Source organism: Capsicum annuum, unplaced genomic scaffold (genome assembly GCF_002878395.1).
Source record: "Capsicum annuum cultivar UCD-10X-F1 unplaced genomic scaffold, UCD10Xv1.1 ctg3430, whole genome shotgun sequence".
In the NCBI taxonomy this organism is placed as follows: Eukaryota; Viridiplantae; Streptophyta; class Magnoliopsida; order Solanales; family Solanaceae; genus Capsicum; species Capsicum annuum.
In genome coordinates, this window is record NW_025841136.1 from 686,080 (window position 1) to 696,206 (window position 10,127).

At 33.2% G+C, this 10,127-nt stretch overlaps 1 non-coding gene across 1 annotated transcript; it reads left to right on the top strand.

Moving 5' to 3' along the window:
* The first annotated feature begins 9,338 nt into the window (after nucleotides 1–9,338).
* Nucleotides 9,339–9,445, top strand: LOC124891348. Its single transcript, XR_007049659.1, has one exon. It is a non-coding gene; the product is annotated as a small nucleolar RNA R71 (small nucleolar RNA).
* Nucleotides 9,446–10,127: the final 682 nt, after the last annotated feature.

Genomic DNA, 10,127 nt, shown 5'->3' on the forward strand with positions numbered 1-10,127 from the left:
CAACAAAAATTTGTTGGTCACTTTAGTTTTAGTTTTTGTAATCAAGAGTTTATGGAAAACCAGAACTATGTTCACTAAGGGTTTTGGTACTTGACAGATGCTAATAGTGATTCAGGATTCTCACGATAGGTAGGAACAACAGATTGTCTTTATCAAAGTTATGCCTAAATGTCTCTCGACCTACTTAAGCATTTAATTACCTAATCCGCTCAGACTTAGGGAATTTATATTCACTGACCAGAATTTACCTCATATTAATTAACCTTGTTACAGTGTCAATTATTAAACAGAAGGTTGGTAGCTTCCAAGTCCCTATCAGTAATTCACTTCCTACTATAGTTGATTTCTTATCTCAAGAAAATCAAAGCAGGTGCTATCTATCGTTTGCAACCAATAAACAATAATTAAAACCTCAGGATTATAAAAGAGTCCTATTACCTTTAGAATCTTGAACCCTTAGCAACTTACCAAGGCCTAACCCATAGATCCCTTAATACGGGTTAAAGGGATTTAGCCACTCATAATGTAATAATAGATACAACAAGTTGAATTCATAATTTGAAAGATGAACTTACAGTAAGATGAATTGCAACGAGTGTTTCTTAGATTAGATCAAAGTAAAAATACCAAAGTAATGATTAAAATCTCTTCAAAGTAATTGCTTTTTCAAGCTAAGAAACTAGAGAGAGAAAATAACAAAAATATATGTCTTCAAAAGATGTTCGGCACTACTTAGAAAACCGTAAACAAAGCTTTAAATAGTTCACCCTAATTATGAAAACAAAATCATAGAGTGCAGCAATTTCTTGGACAAGTGACGCCATTCGAGATGCCTTATCAGGAGGCTGACGACTTATCACAAATGTCGTTAGCTTCTCTTTGCTTTTGGTATTAGCTACCCTAGGATGATGATGGTTTTGATGACCTATCAGCTCCTTGACGACTTATCATGAATGTCGTCATATCTCTACCTCAACTATCATGTTCTGCCTTAGGCTGACACTAATTTTAACTACCTATCAACTCCTTGACTACTTATCACGAAATGTTGTCACAACTTTTAGTTGAGGTCCATTCGCTATCTAAGGCTGACAATGAAACTGATAACTTATCACATGATTGACGAATTATTAGAAATGTCGTCAGCCATACTTCTCTTTTTTTTGCTTCAGATTTCAACTCTTTTGCTTCCATCCTTGTTGGTTCTCTTGCATCATACCTTCTAAAACAATAAAAAACAACAAAAGTTGCTTAAGCGTTTGCAATTATTCTCAGTTAAAACCTTAAATGTGTTAGCATCAGCTCACACGTCAATCAGAGTTATTCCACCATTCATCAACATTCTCCACCATATTTATGCCTATTACCGACACAAATGGTTCTTTGATAATGTTTTCTTGAGCTGTAGGACCACATTTTTGAAATTTACAAAATCGAGTAATATGCCCACTCTTTCCACAAACAAAGCATAGTCCCTTTTCTTGAACATGTTATTTTTTACTTGGATATTTCCACCATTATTGTCCTTGGGATGTCTATAATCATTTTTCTTGATTTTTGTCTTAGGCTTCAAAGTAATATTTTTGTTAGTTTCAAGCATAGGTTTATTTGAAGTAGTTAAATTAATCTTTGGTGTGATGTTGTTCTCTTCTGTTAGCAAACGTGCATCATTTCCCCTTGTTTCTTCTTCCATGAGGATTTTCATTATCAAAGTCTCAAGAGCAGTTTCCATTTGCTTGTGGAACATAGTTTTTCAAAATTCCTCCCCAAAAAGGATGAAGTTTATGTATTATGTCACAAATAATAAGGTTATCTCCAATTTTGACTTTCTCAAAAATGAGCTCTCCAACAATCGTTATGAAGTTCTAAGCTTGCCACTGATTTGTTGTTTATCATTTGCAAAATGAAAAAATCTGCTAGCGACAGACTTTTTCGCTTCTGCCTCCTCAGTATCATACTTACTCTGCAATACATTCTAAATTTTCCTTAAACTAGACTAAGTTCTACAATAATGATCATAAAAATTATCATAGCGACAATGAAGTAAAAAATAGCGACACTTGTAGAATTCACCATCATATTTTTCAACTTTCTCTTGAAGAGAAATAAGTTATTCATCATTCATGGAAGATTTATCTACTTTATTTGGATTCTTCTCAGTTAAAACATAAGAAACATTGATAATACATAAGTAAAAATAACACTTTATCCTTCCACCTCTTGAAATGAGTACCATTGAATCAAAATGGCTTGTTGAGATATCTCATCTTGACATCCATGGATTTTTTAGTTGTTGACATTGAATCTTCTTAAAATTATTGCTGAAATTACAATAATATAACAACAGAAAAAATTAAATGTGAAGAAAAATAAAAGTTATCTTCTTCTTCGAAAGAGGCGCGAATATCTCGCTCTCTTTAAGGAGATTCAAGCTCACTACAACAAATTGTTTAACCAGTCCAGCAGTAATCTTCTTGACTTATCCTCTCTAGGATACAACGGCCTTCTTACAAATAAAAAATCAACAACTCTAGAAAAAAGTTGAGTTCAAAGCTCCACAAAAAGAATACCTCCCTTCATCTAATAAACTCTCTTTTTTACTAACTTTTGTGAACTCTATATTTTCTTGTAAATGGAAAAACATGTAATACCACCTCTATATATAGAAGAGGAAGTCTTTGACGCAATGAATAAGAATGAATAAGGGGTAATAAAGGTGGAAGAATAATTTCCTAGAGGTTACAAGAGTTACATGTTACTAATAGCACTAATGACCATATTCTACCACCATAAAAGAATAAGATTAAATGACTTATAAAACCAGAATAAGGATTGAAAAAAAATTCAGCCATGCAAACATTGGTTTTGTGTCAAATAATGACATTAATGTATGACATAAATTGACATGAATTGCCAATAACAAACGGCTGTAAATCTTTTGCAAACGGATGGAGTAGAAGTTTACCAATGGCATTCTTATACCACTAACTCCAAAAATGAAGTAATTCCATTGAATGTCAACCATTTATGGAGATTCTTAAATAATCCAACATTTAAAAAAATGAGAAGTGGCAAAGTCCAATTGTTAGCAGCTTGTACTTTGACAATGACAATCAGAAGCAAATTAATATTATTAAAATATTAAATTGTTCAACTCCATCAGGGTTCATACCCACTTTTCTATGCTTTAAATTTTCAATGTTTTCTCATGATTATGCCTTATTTAGCACAAGATTTCATGTTTACTTATGTTTTTATCCATGAAAGTGATCATATGCATTGAGTTTGGTATTTTGATATGATTTTATATGGGATGGTAAATGATAATAATTTTGAGAATCATGTACTCAATTTACAAGGAGTGCAAGCTTAGTAATTTAAAGTACTACAAAATGGCTTAAGTTTCGGCTTTGATCTTATGATCTCAGAAAAGGCATGAAATTCATAATTTTTTTATGAATATTATTTAATTAAGAAAAGTATAGTTGGTTTTTAGTTTTCAAACCCATATGCTACTTTAAGGTAAATTCCATAAGTATGATCATAAGTATATTTTTCGGAGTAGTATTTATCACCGAAGAGGGAATGCGGGTTCATCGCATCCTATGTCTCTGAAACTGCATTCCACCGTTGGTTTTAGGGCCTTAACAAAAAGTGTCTCCCTTTCCTAAATGGGTTCATTTTAGTGATCACTCCAATTCAGTTTAGGTTCTATCCCAATGGCAAGGATAGAATAGTCCTCCTCAATGTGGGTCAGATATTTTATGTCGGTTATAGGAATCTCCTACAGAAGTAAGGATTTCAAAAATAAAGTCTAATAACTCACAAGCTTTATTAAGATGTTGTTTATGATTTCTACTTTTGTTATTTCAACTTTCAATTTTATTTATGATCAAGGTAAGTCCATCTACACTTAGAATGCATGTTTTCAGTTATGGCGTATAACAATTTTCTTTTACTTATTGAATTCATCTCCATATACTCAGTACATTTTAGAATTACTGAACATATATATGTCTGTGTGAGTACATTGTTTCATAATGTAGGTTCTGTTGTTCATCCCCAACAACACGACTAACCACGATTACCACTTCCTATATCCATCTAGTTGGTGATTCCTTATAGTTCGAGGGAAAAGTTTTTGCTCTTTTTGATGTTGATTATTATTAGTTCAGAAGTCATTTCTGCAATTTGGGTCAACTAAGGTCTATCTCAGTGGCTCTTTACATTTAGTTAGAGGCTTGTCTAGACTAGTCAAATGATGTGTTCTTTCAGTTTCTTATAGATTTAAATGTTATTGAGTTATCATATTTTGTTTATATTGTTCCTTCAATTGAATTCAGTTAATAATTTTTTATTTGTTCCAACTAATATTTCAAGTTTATGTAGTAGAGTTCATAGCTTAAAAGATAACATGGATTAGTTTGAGGCTATTTATAGTCCTAAGCACCATGACATCCAGGGGGTATATTCGGGGTGTCACACTTGTGTTCAACAACAACCCAATTCTATCTTTAATACTAAGATCAAATAAGTGATAATTGTAACCAAGAAAGTTTGAGATTTTAAATCTTAAAAGAAACAGTAAACAGTTCTATAATGTAAAGTGTTGGAGACAGTAGTGGGGAAAAAATCCAGGGTCAAGGCACTTTGAACAATCCTACTAAGCTATATAATCATGTTAGTTTAGTTAATTATATTAGTTGTTGATTCACTCAATTGACAACATAATGAGGAATGGTCATCCTCTAATCGTCTATCTAACTTATCCCAACAACTATATCATTGAGATTGGATGCGAGAACTAAGTTAAGCGTATTTATATTTCATCCCGCATATGAACCAAATTGGGAGAATTAGGTATATTCTTATCCTAAGGGTCGTGAATCCATATTATAGTAATAAAAATGATATATGAACAACCAAACATGACAACCAACAGTATACTAACTCAACTATAAGTTATGTATTCATGTTCTTGGCCTCAACCCTAGAAGGAGGATGTTTAAAATTGAAATTCTTACATAAAAATAAAAAGTAAACAAAAGTAAAGATTAATAACCCTAATTTTAAATTTCCTCATAAGTTTTCTAGCCACAAAAGTCCTCTCTTGATGTTTACAATAGGAGCTAAGTGTCTTATTTATAATATGAAAGAAGTTGGCCGAAATTGTCCCTTGGGTGTGTCATGCCCATGTTTCGGCATGATTAGGGGAATGAAATACCCTAAACGCAGATACATACTATTTACATCCATTTTACTTAGTGTATTGGGTCGTGAAACACACTTATATAGGAGGTTTGAGGGCGCGGCACGCCCTTGTGCTAAAAAATTCCATATTATCAAATTAAATAGTTAATTCATTTCGTTTACCTTTGAGTTACGCACTTTGTGGATGTCTTTCCAGTCCCATTTGGCCTTGTTATGCTCTCGATCATTGATCCTAACTATCACATGGTCTTCTATAAAATCAAACACCATGAATTAGTGTACAAAACACAATAGAGTTCATCGAGATCCACTAGAATAACACATAGTTTAAGCTAGTAATACTAGTTTTCTCGTCTAAACACTAAGTGATCATTTTTATTATAAACTCATTCTGAACATACCTTGAACACTATAATCATGTACTTTAATAAATGGATGCTAAATTATACCATTAAGAACTCATTAAGTAAATAAGAAGTCCTTAAAACTAGGCTAAATACGTGTAGATAATAACACATAGGTGCATAAATACACCTAAGATAACCACCCCACACTTAAATCCTTGGTCGTCCTCGAACAACTCTTTACATTAAGAACCATCCATTAAAGAATCCAGTATCACTACTACAAGAAAGACACCCAAGATAGCACTACAATGACTACATAAATAGCAAGTTCCACCACAAACATATTACAAACATTCGAAAACTCATGAAAATTATTTTAAAACATCCTAACCTCAAGAATTGACTCCACCAAGTTGGTAAAATCATGAATATTAATCAATCAAAGATATCATACAAGTTACCTAACTATCATCAAACATGCGCCTTCACCACAAGAAAGTTATTCATATTCACTCAGAGATATGCAGTACATCAGAAGAATGGGTACAAAAATCAAAATTTTCTCACTCTCACAAAGAATTATCATGTCACATAAGATGAACTATAGGATTCCTCTTAGTGTATTACTTCACTAATATCTTAATATCGAAGTTCAGAATCAAGTTGGACGTAAAGGGTTGTAATTTAGGCTAAGGGACGGATAGGAACTATTCTGACTAGTAATAGTATTTTACCTAATACGTCACTTTTGTAATTCAATTCATCTCTAATCAATCAAGTTTTACCCCCTTCTATCTTTCCACATCTCTTTTGTTACTACCAAAACTCTTTAAACTTGTTCACACATTTTTAGTAGGGAGTATGTTATATCAGCACATGATTCACTTATGAACAATTGGTCTTTTTATTACAATACTCCCAACCATAAAATATAAACTCTTTCAACACACCAATAGCTACTATCTTGGGGCTTTTGTTTTACTTTTTCCTTCTTATATTTGACATTATTAACTCATAAATTTTCAAATAAATTTCTTACAAACTTTGAATTAAATTACGGCCAATCAAAGAAAAAGAATAGGCTACATATGAAGCTACCAAAGAATAGGCTAAAGGCTCAATAGGGATAACTAAGATCATGCAATTGGGGAAGACAAAAGAGGGTCTAAGCATGGCTATCAAAGAGAAGCCTATATTATCTCCTAAACCAAACATTCTTTATTTTGCTTTTAACACAAACCAAGAAAAGTTTTAGACATCAATATGGAATAATGAATATAACAAAGAACCTCACTTACTTATGACACATGCTCAAATTAAGTAAGATATTCATAGACTCCAAACCAAGCAATAACACGAATTTGAATTAAGCCATCATCGCTGAAGAGTCATATAACTGAGCCTAGGGGTCTCAAAAGTAGTCATTCAACACAATCTACATGCTTTTACATTCAAAACCACTTGCATCAGGTAATCATACATACAAATTTGCAAGAACATCTCACTTATTCCTAACACAAGAATTTTAAAATTTACTACTAAAAATAAAAAAAAAGGGATATTGGGTTAAAAGGGCACCTCTTTATAAGAGAACCAAAAATAAAAACCAAGGGGTGGATGAAGTGTGCCCCTATTAGACTAACAACAACAAAAACCAAACAAACAAAGAGAAAATCCTTTTGTAATTTTTTTCAAATTCACTCAAAAACTAGAAAAACAAATTAAAATAGAAATCATATAACATAACTTCACCCTAAGAAATAGGAAGATTCTGTACTCCAAACTTAAGATCACACTTTGTCCGCAAAGTATAAATTAAAATCAGGAATAAAAATACTTCCCGAGGCCTCTAGGCTTAGATAGTAGTATCTTAATCATAAACGAGGTTTGGTGGACACCACTCCTAGTCTTTACCAAGCTCCTTGGCTTAGATTGCCTACACTAAAACTTTCCATCAATTATGACTCAGACAAAAAAAAAACAGTAGTGATACACTAAATCTTCTCACTCTTTTTTGACCTCTTGAGTGCTTACTCTTAATGTCTGCAGCTTTCTCCACACTCGTCTTTTCAAGCTCTTTTTCCCATTTCTAAACTTTTATCTTAGTAAGAGGCTTGGGTAACTCCATGAGAGAGTCTGAAGAAGTTAGTTGAGGTTTCCACTCCACTGCCTCACACTCAACCACTTCTATGGGCGTGATTATGCATAAATCATTATAGTGGAATAGTGGATAGAGTATTTAATATACCTTGAAGACCATTTATTCATCATTTTAGTCTTATTATGAGAGTTCGTTCTCTCACATCAATTAGTTTTTCTTTAATTTCAATGAATGGATGCCCTAGTTTGATTGGTATTCTATCATCTGCATCATAATCTAGAATAATAAAATCTGCAGGAATAACAAACTTACCAACCTTAATAAGAATGTCTTTTAATGATTTCTTTGGAAACTATGGTTGTTTTTTCCACTATTTAGAGCACCAAAAAATATGGCCTCATCTTCTCCAAACCAAGAGTATTGAAAATAGATAGAGGCATCAAATTTATACTTTCCCCCAAGTCACTCAAAGTATGGGCCACCATACTTTTATTTATTTATTTATATGAGGAGGGTGAAAATCCCTGAGTATTTAAGCTTTATTAGAATCTTTCTCATCACCACTGAACTGCACTTCTCAGTAAGTGACATAGTCTCGATGTACCCAACTTGGGTCTTATTTGTAACCATGTCCTTCAATTACTTAACGTACTTAGGAATTCCGTGCAAAACATCTTAAAAAGTAAGGTTAGTTTTAAGGTCTCTGAATGTGTCAGAGAACTTAGTAAAGAATGCATCCTATTTTGCCTTTCTGAACTCTTAAAAGAATGGTGGTGGTGGTCTCTCTTGTACATGATCAGTTTCCTTTGTTTTTGGGTACTCAGGATTCCTTGAATTTTTCAGTATCTTTTGATGCCACTTGTTTCTCTTCTGCTTGTTGTAGGACTAACTCTGTCTTTACCTCTTTTTTTCTTACAAGGTCTATCAGTCAAGTCTCTATGACTTCTTAAAGTGTTTGTCATTACCTTTTTTAGATTCTTTCTATTACTTGGAAAACCGCCTTAAGGTCATGTATTCCGATCCTGAGATAACTGGCCAAACTGTGTCTCTAAGTTCTCCTGAGCAAGTTGCTGATTTTTAATCTATGCATCCATTTATTCTTTAGTGGCCAGGATCTTTTAAAATATTTCTTCAATATTACTAGCTTGCGTGTTCTACTACTACTAAAACTGCTGAGTCTAAACCAATTTATTTCCCCATGAGCAGCTGGGCTAACCCTTCTAATTTCGATTGTAGGAATTACTATAATTCTGATTACCTTTCTATGAATTTCCCACAAATTTAACCGATTTAGGGTTTTCACCACATGAGTCTTCAGAACAACCACTAATACCACAAATTTCACACCAAGGTAGGGCCTACTAAACTATATTTACTTGGGAACGCGGTTGTTTTGCACTTAACTTACTAAATCATGTCATCATTTTATTCGGAAGGGGGGCCAATTGAGTGGCCAAATTTGTAACACTATCAAACTTAATCATCATCGCGAGCTTCTGCACCACATTTCTTAACATATCACCTTTCTATTTGGATTTACCTTATGCAATTAAGTTCAGCAAGGTGTATAGATCATCATATATTTCTCCAAAGATTGACCACATATAGATGGATCAAACAAAATTATCATGGTATGGTTAAGAGCTTCAACAAAAGTATGAACCAGTACCTTATTAGTCTATTGATGGTGCGAACAGTCCTTAAGAAGAGATTTGAACCTCTCCTATGCATAAAATAGGTTCTCATCTAGCTTTTGTTGAAAACTCAGAATGTCACTCCTTAATCTTATAGTTTTTCCAGAGGCAAGAATTGGATGGGGAACTTTTTCACTGGGTCATCCCATGTAGTGATACAGTTTGAAGGTTCTGCCTTCAACCATTTCTTTGCTTTCCCCAAAATTAAGAAGGGGAAGAGAGTGAGCCTCACGTAGTCTATGGAGAATCTAGTAGGGATAAAAGTGTCACTGATCTACAAAATGTTCTAAGATGGACCTATGGATCCTTATATGAAGGGCTTGCGAATTGCCTACTATTGTGCAATAACTGCACCTTATTCTATTTGAGCTGAAATCTACCTCCAGGTTCTGATCTGAGGATGGCAAAGGTAACATTGGTCACGAGTTCAATTTTCTCTTTGTGTACTGTTCTACTTGCAAGTTGTTCTTTAGCAATGTCTGCAGTAATAGGTTATTCCTATTGAACTTGCGATATGTGATAGAGAAGTATTGCTTCTTTCGTTAACTGATGTAACCATCACTCAATTTCTACATATTGGTCGACCAAATCCCTTTCACTTGCCAGCTTACTTGAGAGTTAGACCTTTTCTAGCAAGTTCAGAAGCTAAAATCAATTTGATAGCACTAATAAAACAAAATATTAAATCGAACAATCAGACAATTATTAATTTTTAAGACCTCGATAATGACAACAAAAACATATTGTGATCCTAGTGCACATGTAAGTGTAGAT